Here is a 16,614-nt window from a genome sequence, read left to right on the forward strand (position 1 = left end):
TAATCACTAACTGATGCAGGAGTCTAACAAACTTAAGTTTCTTAAAGACTGAACCACTAAAAGCCAATAGAGAGAAATCAGTGTGGATAAAAGTGGAACTGGAGTGAGTTACATCACTAAAAAGATTGACCTAGTACACATTTTACCGGCCTCACTCTGTGGGAATAAGACAGCTGCCCCAAAACACTTGGAGAGTTCTCATGTGGAAAAGCCAGAACAGTCCAGTGTTTTTCAACCTTTTTTTTCATAATTACTTCCTACAGAGCCTTTTTAGATATTTATATCCTAATTGCTCTACCCTCACCATGAAATCTTAATACCACATATACACTATACATCTGTTTATATACTCTATGTACCTCTGTCCTGGATACATAAAAATAGTAGGATTCCTTTTGCTGCCTCTTCCAAAGAACTATTTTTCATCTCCTTGGGGGCCATGCTGGCCCCATGGAGAGAATGCAAGGATAGGCTGAAGTGATTACAGTAGCTCTGCCAAGTGAAAACAAATCCAGACTCAGCAAGGAGTGATTATTCAAAGGAATTACTGCAAAGGGGAAAAGGGAGCTGATTTCCAGGAGCATGGGCCTCAGGTAAAATTCAACATTGTCAGTTCCTTGGTAGAAGCCTCAAAGGGACAGATTTTTATTTTAGCTGATTGTAAAGAAGTTTCTAAGAGCAGAATTTTCTGAAGGTGAATAGGTTGATGTTCTTGGACACTGAGTTCAAACAACTACTGACTGACCCCTTGACCTAAAGGCTGTAAATCACGTGTCACAAGATTGATTCTAGACAAACTGAAAGCTCAGGCTGAGCCTAGATTTCTGTGGCTATAAAAGCACAAGGCACCAAGAATATAACTGTTCCCCTTGGAAACTACCTCGGGCATTGCCTTATAAGTAGACTTCCTCACCAAGTTTCATCTCAGATATGAGCTATAGCACTCTGTTTGGACTTTTCACTCCCCTTGCCCTGTAAGGTCTGACTCCATCCACCGGTTCAGAGGAGGAAACAGAATTTGAGTCCAAAGCAGCTAGGAACCCTAAACCCCCAGGGAGAAAGTAGAGCTAAAACATAAGCAGATAAACTGAGTCCAAAATGGAGGGGGGTTGAGTGTCTCTAGAATGTTGGGGTAGGCCTGGAATGTGAAGGAGGGAGGAGAAAATAACTAAAGATGAGTTAAGAGCCAGTGGTTGGTTGGTTGGGAAGTTGTGGACACCTGCCTGCAACACCATCTCCCAAAGGAGCCATCCTAGGTGGGTTAGGGGATTGGCAGGGCAGCACTGGAAGGTGTACATTTGTACCTCTCAAATAGCTCTCACTCCATGTCCTTGGGGGATGTGCTTAATTTATCCTCCTGGGCCTCTGGTCTTATCTGCCAAATGCCCTAGAAAGGGCTAAATAGTCTTGAAGGTCCCTTTCTGATTCCAAATTGCTAAAGTTTTGGATTCTCTCAAATCTGCCTCATTTCTTTCAGATTTTTGTTCTTATAGATTTTTGTTCTTCAGATTTTTTAAAGAAGCATTATGAACACAATATGATTTACATGCTCCATTTCTTACTTCTTTTGTGAAGTGTTTTTCCACTTGGATTATCTAGAATCTTAAATAATTGGGTTATTTTTTCTTATTTTCTCGATTGAAAAAAATCTTAAGGGCTACATGGATTTCGTTTTGCAATTTAATTATGTTTGGATCTAATGTCAGTAAAATAGTTAAATACTGAAAACACCAATTTAATTTTTGTCACTAAGTAAATTTAAACATGTTCTATTTAGTTTCCAAAGAAAGAACTCATGAAGAAAATACCTTCTGTATTCTCATAAAAGTATTGAGTTTTAATTAAATCTGGAATTTGGCTTCATATCATGCATAAAGGGATAAAACCACATTGTAGAAAATTAAAGGGGCAATTTAGAAAAAAAAAACTCGCTTGAAGTATTTTACTTAAAATCTTCAGCTCTGAACTAAATAACTGCCTAATTTCTTTAGATAACCAAAGAACACTTAAATAGAAATTAAGAAAATTGTTTTCAGGAGTTTGCAGTTTGAGGCACCCATTAGATAGATTTTATTGATCTTCCCTCGAGTATACACAGACTATTTTAAATCTTATATCCTAACTAGTTAATTCAACAATTGGGTCCCTATTATTTTCCAGGTGAGGTGCTAAGCATACACAAGTAAGTGTAGCTGCTCTCTGCTCTCAAGGCCTTAATCCTCTTCTGTTCCAACAAGACAGCAGGGCAATGGTTCAGCTGGTTCGTTGAGCAGTCTGACTACCTGGGTCAAACTCCAGTTCCACTTTTACTAGTGCAAAATGTTAGCCAAGTTGTTGACTCCTTCACAGTTTTAATTCCTTCATCTGCAAAAATGGGCTAAGCAGAGAATCCCATAAGAATGTTCTAGCTAAAATATTTAGAATAATGTTTAGAGTATATTAAATATTTAGAACATGCTTGCCATGATCTTTCTGATGTATGAACTTAGTAGGGCTACAGCCCCCCCAGTTATTCAACCAAACACTAGTCTAGGTGTTATGATAAAGGTCTTTTGTGATGAAAGCTACAACCAGTTGACTTTAAGTAAGAGAGATTATCCTAGAGCGTCTGGGTGGCCCTGATTCAGTCGGTTGAAAGGCCTTGAAATCTAGGCCAAGACTACCCTGAACAAAGAAGAAATTTTGCCTCTGGACATCAGCTTCTGGCTGTGCAGGGGAGTTCCAGGCTTCCCTGTGGATGAGTACTTTTCTAAGAAAAGACACCTCCCTCCCTTATATGAGAGAAGGGAGCATCTACTTCCTCCTTTTTTGTCCTCCATGTGAGGAAGCAAGGACAGAGCTCTTGGTGGAGCCCAACCATGCCAGTCCCCTGACCTAGGACTCCCCAGCCTTCAGAACTGTGAGAACTACATGTTTGTTGTCTCAGCTACCAGTCCATGATATTCTTGTGTAGCAAAGTCAGTGGGCCACAGATTCTGTCCCAAGGCCCAGGAGCTCCTTTCTTTCCTGTCCATCTTGAGGCCCTGAATAACTTATTCAGTTATTCATTCTGTGACCCACTCAGCAGGCTTCCAATAAGCTCTTTTGTTCTCTATTCTTTATGTTTATTAGATTTGGTTTTTCTATTCTTTGCAACTGAAGAACTCCAACTTGTATCACTTTAGGATTTTGCCCTGAGGTCTCTCCTCATGGCACCTGGTCTTCTTGGGTATTCCATACTCTCAGCCACTCCCATGTGTTCTGTGCTCCTCATGTGTCTATCTTCAGCCTGGAGTTCCCTCATGAACTCTTCACCTGCACGGGTGATCACCCAACTGCTCTTTCCTTGGATGACTCCCAGGAACCCAGAACCCAACATGCCCCAAAGTGAACTCGTGGACTTTCTCCATAAATCTGCTCCCTCCCCTCCTACACTCTCTACTTCAGTGATTGACACTGCCATCCACTCAGTCAATCAAACCCAATCAACAGACTAGCAATTGCTTGGTTCTGTTGATTTCCCCTCTTAGTACCTCTTCTATACACTTACTCCTCCCTACCTGTTCTCCCTGTCTCAGGCCCTCAGTATGGCCTGGACCACTGCAGTAGCCTCCCCACCTGCCCCCAGTCTCACCAAGCTCTCCCTCCGTATCCATCTGAGCCAACTCATACACCTGAGACTTGTTCCTAAAGCAATATCTGATCAGTTCTCTATCCTCTTTAAAATCCTTCTTCCCTACGACCTATGTTAAAAGGCAGACTCTGCGTGGCAAAGCCTCCCAGATCTTACCTCTCCTGATTTCCCCATCCCTCTTTCCTCATTGTAATCCCCTAAACTCTAATCGTGTGGATGGACTTGCACTTTACTTAAAATGTCACCCTATTTTCTCTGTTCCTCCAACCCATCTGTGCTTCTGCTGTTCCCTTGCCTGGAATGCCCTCCCCCACCTGTCCCCAGCCATCTGCCTGGTAAACACCTACCCATCTCTTTTTCCCAAAAGACTATAATGCTTTTCTTATTATAAAAATAGCACATATTTGTTGCGAAAAAAAAGTCAAAATGTATGGAAAAGTGTAATAAAGAAATAAAGATTACCTAAAAACCCACCACCCAGAAACAAACCTAGAACCAGAGTGGGTAAGCATTGTCCCATCCTAGCTTTGTAGCCAAGCCATGGCGGGTGGGTAGAGAACCACTGGAGAAAGACCAACATCAGCCTTCTGGAGCAGGACCTGCATGGGTGGGGTGGCATAGGGAAAGTCAGTCACAGAATGATTTTAGGTAAGGATCAGGTTATTTGGACCCTCCTTTCTCTCACCCCACTGTTAAGATTTAGTCACTGCACACCAATGCATATTTGTATTCTGATCCTTACCCTTCTATACCATTTTCTCTGTAAACACCCACACACCCACACCTATGCCCCCCCCCACACCATACATCTCCTCTCTTAGCAAAATGCTGTTTGATAACCTTCTTCAAAAAATAACGATTTTAATTAGATTCTACTTTTTCACTTGTTTCATAAAACTACAGTATAGTGAATAAATATCCTTTTACATTCTTTTGAGCATTTATCTATTTTAATAATTTAAATTTTCAGAAGTGATATTTCTTATTAAAGGATATGTATGGCTCACTTAAAATTTAAAATTTTACAGCTTATTTCCACACTACCTTTCACAATTAAATCAATCTATATTCTTTCCTCAGTGTATGAGAGTTCTTATTCTACACTAGCTTATCATTAATTGTTATCAGCATTCTTTTTAATCTATACTAATCCAATGGGTTAAAAAAAAGATCTCTCATGTTGTTTTTAATGGAAATATGTTTTCAGATTTTAAAAGTAATGCATACTCATTACTGTAAAAAATACCAAACCATGCGGGCTGCTATCAATTGAATTGTGTTGCCCCTCTAAAATACATGTTGAAGTCCTCACCACTGGAACCTGTGAATGTGATATTATTTGAAAATAGAGTTTCTGCAGATATGATCAGTTAAGATGAAATCATACTGGAGTAGGATGGACCCCAAATCCAATGACTGGTGTCTTTACAAGGAGACAGACATGAAAGACACAGACACAAACAGGGGAGAAGGCCAAGTAAAGACAGTGGCAGAAATTGAAATGATACATCTGTAAGTCAAGAAATGCTCGGGACTGCCAGCAACCACTAGAAGCCAGAAGATAGAAGAAAGTAAGCTACCTTAGAGGTTAAGACAGAGCATGGCCCTTCTTGATTTCAGACTTCTAACCTTCAGGGCCATGAGACAATAAATCTTAAACCACTCATTAGTGGTTGTCTTAAGTTGCCCAGTCTATGGTAGTTTGTTAAGGCAGTCCGGGAAATGAATCCATAGGCCTAAAGCGATAATCACAGTGACAGTGTAATTAATATTTCAAGAAGTCCCTGAATCTTGTTCAAGATCAGCCTAGGCACTGAGCCCTCCATGAAGCACTTCCTGAATATACCCAGTAGAATTTACCTCTGTGCAATCACTGGATGAACTGTGACTGGTTAACTAAAACCATGCCACACGAATGTGTATGCATATCCACCTTCCTATGCGAGGCTTCTTGAAAGAAAGCACTATATTTTTTTCATCTGTGTATCTTCAACATTTAAAATACAACCTGCTAGGGAAGGGAGAAGAAGTGTGTGGGAAATATCAGAAAGGGAGACAGAACATAAAGACTCCTAACTCTGGGAAACGAACTAGGGGTGGTGGAAGGGGAGGAGGGAGGGGGATGGGGGTGAATGGGTGACGGGCACTGAGGGGGCACTTGACGGGATGAGCACTGGGTGTTATTCTGTAAGTTGGCAAATTGAACACCAATAAAAAATAAATTTATTATAAAAAAAAATACAACCTGCCATGCAGTAGGCCCCTAATTGTCATTGATGTTTGAATGATCAATAGGTCAAATGGCCACCATGTCATGCAGAGTATAAGCTTCGGAATCAGACTTGGGACTGACTTTCAGCTCTTTGGTTTTTTTTTTTTTTTTAATTTTTATTTATTTATGACAGTCACACAGAGAGAGAGAGAAAGAGAGAGAGGCAGAGACACAGGCAGAGGGAGAAGCAGGCTCCATGCCGGGAGCCCGACGTGGGACTCGATCCCGGGACTCCAGGAATCGCGCCCTGGGCCAAAGGCAGGCGCTAAACCGCTGGGCCACCCAGGGTTCCCGACTTTCAGCTCTTTGTGATAAGTGACCTAGAGCACGTCTCCTTGGCTTTACCTTTTTCCCTTCATAAACTCCACTCTAGCCACCCTAGCCCTGATGAACATGACAAGCACACTTGTGCTATGTAGACTGTGGCTCTTGCTGTTGCCTCTGCCCAAGATGCTCTGGCCCCAAAATCTATGTGCATGGTTTCTGCTCTTCCATTAGGCTTATCAGGGAGGCTTTCCCCCTGTATAAAATAGCCACATTCACATTACCAGCACTCTGCTTTTTCTTTTTCCTCCATATCACTTCTCACTGTCTAGCATATTATGTATTTATTTGTTTATTTTCTAGATGTCCCTCCACCCCTATTACTGTGCAAGCTAGTTGAGGAAAAATGCTTCATCTGTATCATAATGGTAGTACCTAGAACATGCTTAGCATATAGTAGGACTAACTCATAAGCACTTGTTAAATGAATAAATCCATTTCTGTTTAAGGGACAATTTTGACTTCCTCAGAGGAAACTGTGAATAACTCTGAGAAAGCCCAGGAAGACTTCTCAGATTAGGCAATATTGACGAATAAGAGCTCATCAAATGGAGAACCAAAGATGATTATTCTAGACACAGTGATGAACAGGAGCAAAGGAACAGTAATCATAGCAAGCTGGGGGAATCGTGATAGGCTGGTATAGCTGAGATGCGGGTGGCACAGAGTGGAGTAACTAGAAATGAGGTGGAAAGTAGAGTCAGGTTTTCGATAGCTGTGTGTGCCTTGGCAGCTTCTGCCACGAAGGAACTACAGAAGGGTTTTCAAGTCATGAAATTATGAGATTCTTCTGCACAGATACCTCCTGCAGCAGGTAAGTAAACACAGTGAAATGAGATTGGGCACGTGGAGACCATTTGGGAAGTTTGGGCCCAATCAAGATGGACTCAGGGAAGTCTGAAAGAGCCCATTTACTTTGCAAATATAGGAAGAAAGGTTCTGATTTCAAAGGAATTTTGTGGATAGAATCATTTTGATGAGCAATTGAATATGCATCTATATTCTGTTTCTAGTTTGGAAGGGTAGTTGGATAGTGATGCCAAAGTTAACGAGTAAGGGAATTTAGAGAAAGAAGTCTACAGGGGTGGGGGACAAAAGGAAAAATGGTATTGTATTGGAGATTGCAGGAGCCAAGGGAAGAATTATAACAAAGAGAATGATCAAAACTGCCAAATCAATAGAGAGGTCAGGTAAGGGAGAAGAAACCAGAGGCTGATGTTATCCAAGCGCAAGATGGTTTTAGGGATGGGCATATGGAGCCCAGCAGTGAGGGCAGAGTCCAGACTATAGCAAGTGAATGGCAAGGAGGGGGTGTAGACAATTCATGTAGACTTTGTTTTGAAGTTTCAACTTTAAAGTATAAAAGGAGGCAATACCACTTTACACTGTAGGATAGCTATTATTTTAAAAGAAAGAAAATAACAATCATTGACATGAATGTGGAGAAATGGAAACCCTAGCGCACTGCTGGCAGGAATGTTCAATACTGCAGCCACTGCAGTGGCTCCCCCCAAAATTGAACATAGATTTATTATGTCTCTAACTATAATTTCCATTTCTGAGTATATACCCCAAAGAATTGAAAGTAATGCCTTGGACAGATATTTGTATACCCATGTACAGAGCACCATTATTCATAATAATCAAAGGGTGGAAACAATCCAAATGTCTAGCAATGGATGGACAAATGTAGTGTATACACAAAATGGAGTTTTGTTGGGCAGCCTGGGTGGCTTAGCGGTTTAGCACCTGCCTTCAGCCCAGGGCGTGATCCTGGAGACCTGGGATTGAGTCCTGCATCAGGCCCCCTGCATGGAGCCTGCTTCTCCCTCTGCCTGTGTCTCTGCCTCTCTCTGTGTGTCTCTCATGAATAAATAAATAAAATCTTTTTTAAAAAATGGAGTTTTGTTCAGCCTTAAAAAGGAATGACATTTAAACACAAGCTAAACATGAATGAACCTTGCAGACATTATGCTGAATGAAACAATCCAGTCACAGAAGAACAGATACTGTATGACTTCACTTACATGTGGCACCTAGGGCAGTCATATTCCTAGAGACCTAATAGAATGGAGGTTGCTGGGGCATGGGGAAGGGAGGAATGGGTAGTTAGTGTTTAATGGGTACTGAGTTTCAGTTTGGAAGGACAAAAATGTTTTGGACCTGGATAGTGGTGATGGTTGCAGAACAATGCAAATGTACTTAATGCCACAGAACTAAACATGGTAAAATAGTAAATTTTATGTTATGCACATTTTACCATAATTTTGTTTTTTAAAAGGAGACAAGACAGTGATTTTGTGATAGCCATTTGAATCTATTTTTCTTCCCTTTTTTTTTTTTTTTTTTAGAATAGAAGGAATTGGCTTATGTTCATGGTAGGAGGGATGGAAGGAACTGGTGGGAAGGAGAACCTACAGATGAAGAGAGAGGAGGAACTATGAATTGTGCTATTTGTTACCAGGGCAACTGGTACAAAATGTCCCATCCCCTTCAGTAGTCAAAATGGCTGAAGTCTCTATTTGGCTACTACAATAAGGCCTTTCTTCTTTTCCAGGTTCTCCCCTTAAGTCCTCTAGTGATTAAACTAAACTCTCCAGGAGTTACTCAAACCCGTGGTTACCAAGCCTGGTACAGTGGTGGGAAGCAAAGAGAAGGAAGGAACAGCCAACTCTCTACAAGGACATCCTAGGCTCTGCAGCTGTTGCTGTGTGGCCACAAGGTGGCACTGATTTCCCGGCGGCCCTCCCTATCCCTGACCTTGGGGACTAGGATGGAGTGGGGGTGGGTAGGACCTCTGCCCCTACTCTTGTGCAATTGCACATTAGGAATAAAAGAGGTTTGAAGATGGGGGTCCTGCCTTTCCCTTTGTCTGGAGCCTCTCCTGACTCGCTGCATTCAGAGGTCTCTCTCTGAGCTGAGCATCTTGCTCTCAGCTATCCTGCTATGCAAACTCCAGTCTATGCACCCTCCTCAAGGCAGACTTCCCAATCCTAGCTGGGTTCAGGGATCCTGCCTCAGTTACATGAATTCTGAGCCCCGCAGCACTGCCCACTTCTTTAGAGCTTTCTTCCCTAACCCCAAAGTACAAGATATCTTCTCTCTCTTTCTCAGTTCTTCTCACAGAAGAGAGGTGCAAACTCCACAAATTGGTCAGAGCATTGACTGAGCAAACCCTGCCCTAAAAGGCTTGGGAGGGCCCAAGGTAGAGAGTACAGATGGAAAAGTCAGACTTTGAAAAAGGAAGGACACATAGCTCTCCTTCTGAGAAAGGAGAGAAGGTTAGGTGGGCAGAAGGAAGGGAATTTGGGAGACCTGGGACCAATTTCCCTCCATATTTTTATTATGAAATAGATATAGATGTCATGTCCAAAAATTAGGAAGAGAATAGTAAGGGTAAGGCACATTTGCAGAAAAAGAAAATTACAGAGGGAGAGGCCAGTTGGCTGAGTCTTCCACATGGGTCCATGTGATCTTGGAAACTAATTGTTCACTCACTTATGAATTTAAGAACTATTTATTGAGCATCTATTATGTGGTGACCTGCTTCAAGAGTTAGGGATACATCAGTAAACCGTGTAGAAAAAAAATCCCTGCCCTTGAGAAATGTTCTAGTTGGGGAGGGGGACTGAAAATTAAAAGTGAATATAATTCATTAGTAAAAGAGATGGAATGCTAAAAGGTGACACATGATATGGAAATAATAGTTCAGGATGAGGGCTATCAGATGTTGAGGGGAGCTATGAGGGAGCTGTGACTTAAATTCCAAATCAAGTGTTCAGGGAAGTCCTTGTTGTTCTTACAGACATGAAGGAAGTGATGGAGTTTACCACGTTGCTACAGGGGGTTGTTGGCGTGTGGGTAGCAAGCAGTCCAGAAGAGAGAACAGTCCATTTATGTTGATGTCACTCATAGAGTAGATGGGATCCTGGAACAGGAAAAGAGAGAAAAGATAAGATGGTTGGGCAGAGAGTAGTGTAGTGCAGGACTGGAGGAGGGGTAGAGGAAGAAATGGAAGAAAATTGATGTGTGAGTCACGGAAGTGATGATAGGGAGTGATCCTGTGTTCCAAGTACACCAGGAGGGGGGAAGGAACTGGAGGTCATGACAAGAAGGAAAAGAGGCTCAGTAGAAGTTGTCAGAGTGGGAGAAATGGCAGGATTCAGTGGATAAGTAGGAGATATCTGGGTTAGAATTTGAGATGTCATTGGTAGAATAATTCAAAGTGATGACAGAGTCAAGAGTGTGCCCTTGGGAGTGAATTGCTAAAAATGGCCAGATGTGGGCCAATGCAAAGTGCCTGCCCAAGTAAACCACAGTTACAACTGCATTCTTCTGAAAGGGGTATCAGATTATATTGAGTAGTATAGGAAATTTCTCTCCTGCTTTACCAACAAATACGCAGTAAAATTTAACATGGTCCCTAAAGCAGTGAGGAATGCCTGAATGCCTGCCAGCAAATATTATAGGTAGGGACCTTAAATTCACCACCAATCTATCCATTTCTCTTATAACAGGTGGATTATTTTGTTCTCTTCTAAAAGGATGATGCCTGTCTGTCTTCATGTAAATACTGGTGAGAGGCAGTGTGCGGGTGTTGAGGCTGAAGTCACAGAGAAGTGGACAGAAGTTTTGTGAGCTAACAGCTTCCAGTTCTCTTTTGCCAACTCCTAACTTTAAGGAAGGAAGTATTGCCAGGAGTGGCAAGGTAGAGTATGGAAATCTCAGAAGTGGACATAGTGAGACCTGGGTCTGGTTTCCTGTATCTGGGAATGGTTCCTCTATTGCACGTTCCCTTATCTTTCACCACTAAATATTCTGGTATGTCCTATCTTGTGAAAGAGAATTTATTGTTAGAGGGTGATGATACACGAGTATAAAAGAATGTGACTGGGTGGAAAGGAAACAAAGAACAGTGATGACTCATGCATTCATTTGCAACTTCAACAAATACGTACTGAATGTCTACTAGTAATGTGGAGACATGTTGCAGGTGTGGAGGGGCACATCACCTTGACAGAACAAAAGCCCTCCTCTTTAAGACTTGCGTTCCATTAAAAGAGGACAGAGAATACATAAAGGTGGTAGGTTGTAGGGGTTGAGTTAGAGGAATTTGGGAAAGATAACCGTGAGAGAGGCAGGAATACACAATAAGCTTTATTGGGAGGCACTTGATGGGGGTTGCCTGAGAAGGGAGTTTCCTCATAGCATGAGACCACCCAGAGATTTGTAGTAAGGGGTTCATGTATCCCGAAGGAGAGGAGGGCAAAGGATGCCCCAGGGAAGGGGGTGTCTGAAAGGGGGCTTCTGTGTCTGGGTGATGTCATTCAGCAGCATGGTGGCAAGTCTCTGGGTCAGAGAATTCCAAAGGGCAGTAGTGGCGTGGGGCCTTCTAATTATAGTGCCCTATCTTATCAATGAGCAACAAATGTTGGGTGCAGCTTTAAGGGGTATACAAAGCAGGCAGGCTCCAAATGGCTGGAAATCTGCTTGGCTGGGCTATTTTTAAAATAATCGTATGTATAAAAATTTGAGTTTGGCTCAGGCAGGCTTTTGAGCTAACAGGGCTCAACCTGCAGTGATAAAATAGACAACCCAGAGGTCAACACACAGAGGACATCTTTGGCCCACTTATAAACATATGTGCTAAGGAGAAAAATAAAGCAGGGTAAGGAGACACAGTGTCACAGGAGAAGGATTCTATTCTAGATGAGTTGTCAGAAAAAAGCATTTGTAGTAAGGGACATCTGAGCAGAGACATGCATTGAGTAAGCAATTGAGTGTGCCATGTAGAGACCCGGGATGAGAAAGTTTGGGTGCTTTTGTTTTGTTCTGAGGGACAACGTAAAGGCCAGTGAGATTAAAGCAGAATAAGCAAGGGAAACAATGGTGGGAGATTAGGCCACATGGGCCGCACACAGGAAGGATTTTATACTGAGTGAAATGGGAGCCTATGGCACAGAGGGGAGTCGTGATCCCATTCACATTTTTTTTTCACTTACATTTTAAATATGCTCTCATGTTCCACAAAAACATGTTATCCAGGGAAGGAATGGCAATGGGTTAGACCGGAGTGGATATTGGGGAAGGTCATGAGAAATCAAACACCGGAATTTTAAAAATAGAACTCACAAATGTTGAATTGAGTGTGAAGTATAAGAAAAAGAGAAAAGGAGTCAAGGATGACCAATATCTTTGGCCCATAAAATTGTCCTGCACTTGCCATATTTAGATGCCGGGCAGCATGCTGTGTGAAGTATGCATTTTACCCATTTAGATCTCAGAGAAGCTGCTAGTGGAGGCAGTATAGTATGGACAGAGGTGGGGCTATGGGAACAGATGACACGGGATTGAATGCTGGCTTCTCCGCTTAAGAGCTGTGTGACCCTGGGCACATTTCTTAACTATTCTCACATCTGTAAAATGGACATAATAATAGAACCCTTACTGAGATGCTGTAAATATGAACCTATATAATCATAGAAAGTGCCTAGTGCCTGATACATGCCAAGTGCCCAGTAGATATACTATTATCAGTGTTCAAGCAAGAACTTCAGAGATAGGAATGCTTACTATTAGGGTGGCAGGGGGAGGGACAATTTCAAATGAAGTGAATGGATTCCTGTAACTTGTAACTTGTAACTACCCCTGAGAAAACATCCCTCATCAGCAGACTAGCTATATAATTTGCAGGGCCCTGTGCAATGTGGAAATGCAGGGACTCCTGTTTAAAAAGTATGAGTTTAAAGATGGTAGTCAAAGAGCATTACACCAAGCAAAGGGCCCTTCAGAGTCAAGGTTGTTGCACACCCATGAAGCCAGCCCCGTTCATCAGACAGTTCTTTAACTCTTTTCGTCTAAGTATTGCCCAAGGCCTCTCAGTGTCTGACCATTTCTGTGTCAAACTGAGTGAAATTGGTGGCATAATTCAATTGTGCACTAGAATCACAGCCCATCCCACCAAGATGTTCTGTCTCAGAGGCCTTTCTCTCTGGATCCTATAACCATCTTTAAAAGTGCCTCACTTCTCTGTATGCCCTTAAATAAAATTAGAGCCTTCCAAATATATATGCTGAGCTAATAGAAAGATAAAAATAAGTAAATAAAACTTCATTCCCTTGAGAAGACAATCCTGACTGTATAATATAGTTCCACATTCCCTACCATTTGGATAGTCCTGGAAGATGAATGATATTTTAGAGGACACAAAAGTTCAAAATATTTATGTTGTTTTTTTCAAAGTCACTGTTAGTGGAATTACTACCATTGGACACCTGGTTCTCTCCACTAGTCCTGCATTTTTAACCAATTTGCAAAGTAAATAGAAACTAGAAATGGTCTTGTCCTCTCAACTTGTGTTCATATGAAAGATATTAGTTTAAGATTTGTCTTTCTTTTGGATAAAGAAGAGTTGAAATCTGGTCTTAGTTTTCTTTTGAATGTGGAATGCAATTCCATAATGTCAAGCATTTTGTGTATTTTTATGTTTTTTAGTGTCTTTTTTTTTTCTTTGTAGTGTCTTATTTGAAATGTGAGTTCCTTGAGAGATTGGCCTAGGTTGATCTATCTTTCTTCTTTATTTCTTTCTCTTTCTTTCTTTCTCTCTCCCCCTCCCTCCTTTCCTTCTTCCCTCCCCTCTTCCCACCCTTCCCTTCCTTTGTTTCTTCTTTTTTTTTTTTTTTAAAGAATGCCTAGAATATGCTTTGCATATAAATGTCTTTTCCAGTCACTTTGGGTGTAGAGCCATGGTTTTTAGCTAGGGATGATTTTTCTCGCAAAGGACATTCAGTGATACCTGGAGACATTTTGGCTGTTACATCAAGGAATGCTATTGGAATCTAGTGTGTTCTCAATTAGAATAATCTTTGGAGTGCTGGGGGGATATATTTAAGTTGCCCAAAACTTAAAGTAAAAAACATTATTATCTCACATGTTCCATGAGTTAAGACTCTGGGTGCAGCTTAATTGGGTCTTCTACTTCAGGATCTCTCCCAAGACTGCAATTAAGGGGTTAAGTTAGGGCACAGATTTCAATCAGGGGAGGATCCACTTCCCTCCTGGAAACAGGTCTCTGATCCTCTCTGATTGTTGGTTGGAGACATCAGTCTAGCACACACTCAAGTCCACACATTTGAGGTCATGAAACCAGAACTGAGGATTACTGGGTCCATTTTATTTATTTATTTTTCACTGGGTCCATTTTAGAAGCTGCTCACCACAGGAGGCACTTTAGCAGTGTGTCAAAAGCATTAAAAAAGTTTGCATTTCTTTGGTATACCAGTTCTAATTCTCAGATTTATCTTAAGGAAATAAACGAGCATACAAATATATGAATACAAGAATGTTTTTTTGTGGGATAGCATTTAATAGAATAAAATGGAAAAAACTAAATGTCAATCATCTTGTTTAAATAAATTATGTGTTCTTCAAGAGAACACCAAATGACAGATGACAGTGATGCTGTGGGAGGGCCGAGAGGCCCCAGAGACCTGGAATGAGAGGCCATAGTGGCTTCTGTGGAGTTTTCATCAGTGGCATCTGGGGCTGGAGCCATGACAGTGGTCAGGGCCAAAGCTGAGGCGGGGGAGCTTGTGGAGGCAAGGTGGAGGACAGGGAGTGGATCCCCGTCACCAAGCTGGGCCACCAGGTCAAGGATATGAAGATCAGTTCTCTGGAGGAGATCTATCTCTTCTCTCTGCCCATCAAGGAATCTGAGATCCTTGACTTCTTTCTGGGGGCATCCCCTCAATGATGACGTTTTGAAAATCATTCCTGTGCAAAAACAGACCTATGCTGGCCAGTGGATCAGGTTCAAGGCATTTGTTGCCTTCGGTGATTACATGGGACACGCTGGTCTGGGTGTCAAGTGCTCCAAGGAGGTAGCCATTGCCATCCATGGGGCCATCATCCTGGCCAAGCTTTCCATCATCCACATGCAGTGAGGCTACTGGGGGAACAAGATTGGCAAGCTCTACACTGTCCCATGCAAGGTGACTGGCCACTGTGGCTCTGTGCTGGTGCATATCATCCCTGCCCCCAGAGGCACTGGCATTGTCTCAACCCCTGTGCCCAAGAAGCTACTGATGATGGCTAGTATTGATGACTACACCTCAGCCAGGGGCTGCACTACCACCCCAGGGAATTTTGCCAAGGCTAATTTTGATGCGATCTCCAAGACCTACAGCTATCTCACCCCTGACCGCTGGTAAGTGATGGTGTTCACCAAGTCTCCCTATCAGGAATTCACTGACCATCTTATAAAGACCCACACTAGAGCCTGTGTGCAGAGGGCCTAGAGTATGTGCAGAGGACCTAGGGTGCAGAGGACCTGGGACCTAGCTGTGGCTACTACATAGTTTTATACAAGAAAAATAAAGTGAACTAAAGCTTGTTATACATAAATAATTAAATAAAGAAATAAAGTTATATCTAGACAACAGACGAGTATGCAGCAATGAAAAGCTATGTGGATGCATGCCATAGTAATATAGAAAGATGTTGAGTTGTTACTGAGTTTAAAAATTAAACTGGGAATGATCTTTAAATGCATACCCAGGACAAAATCTGGAAAGACAACTCCACCATATTGACAATGATTATTTCTTTGAAGTGACAGTGACCTTTAAAATTTTCCTTTATTTTGCTTAATTCATATGATTTACATTTTCTACACTGAAGATATAATATTTTATAGCAAAAATGAGCCAATACTTATAACTGAAAGTAGTAAAACCAACTTTACTTGCTAACAGTCATACTATACATTTAGACTGTCTTAGTACATTTGGACTGCTATTTTAAAAATGCCATAGACTGCGGTGGCTTATACAACACACATATATTTCTCACAGTTCTGGAGGCTTTGAAGTCCAAAATCGAGGTGCTGGCAGATTTAGTGTCTGGTGAGTACCTGCTTCCTGGTTCAGACACAGCAGTCTTCTCCCTGTGTCCTCATATGATAGTAGAAGAAGGCAGGGGAGCTCTTTGAGGTCTCTTTTCCCTAATCCCATTCATGAGAGCTTCACCTTCACAACCTAATCACCTTCCAAAGCTCCTATCTACTAACATTATTGCGCTGGAGATTAGGTTTCAACATATGAATTTGGAGGGGGACTCCATCATTTGTGATTCAGCCCTGCTCATGCTTTCAGCACCCTGGAGAGTCCCCCCTCCCGCTCAGGGTCAGCCCCCACTTTCCTGAGGTCCTGTTCAGATGCCTGAACACTGTAGGAAACAAGAATCAGAACCAGACCATTCTTCCTTTCTTTGAGGAAGGTTTTGCACAAGCATCTTCCAAAGCCTTCACAGCAACTGCTGTGCCACCCCGCATCCTAGGGGAGGGAGGTTGTCACTGTTTTCCAGGTAAAGATGAACAGCACCATGATGCATGTAGCTATAACAAGCA

General features: G+C 42.0%; 1 long non-coding RNA gene and 1 pseudogene across 1 annotated transcript in view; both read left to right on the forward strand.

The window, feature by feature from the left end:
* Window positions 1-14,535, forward strand: part of LOC140595361 (uncharacterized) — a 64,478-nt gene extending 49,943 nt beyond the window's left edge. The window contains exon 2 of the long non-coding RNA XR_011996916.1: window positions 8,767-14,535. This is a non-coding gene — a long non-coding RNA (uncharacterized lncRNA). The remainder of the gene's footprint in view (window positions 1-8,766) is intronic.
* Window positions 14,536-14,650: 115 nt separating this feature from the next.
* On the forward strand, window positions 14,651-15,505 carry LOC112926425 (small ribosomal subunit protein uS5 pseudogene; annotated as a pseudogene).
* Window positions 15,506-16,614: the final 1,109 nt, after the last annotated feature.

Source organism: Vulpes vulpes, chromosome 1, assembly GCF_048418805.1.
Source record: "Vulpes vulpes isolate BD-2025 chromosome 1, VulVul3, whole genome shotgun sequence".
NCBI classification, from domain to species: domain Eukaryota; kingdom Metazoa; phylum Chordata; class Mammalia; order Carnivora; family Canidae; genus Vulpes; species Vulpes vulpes.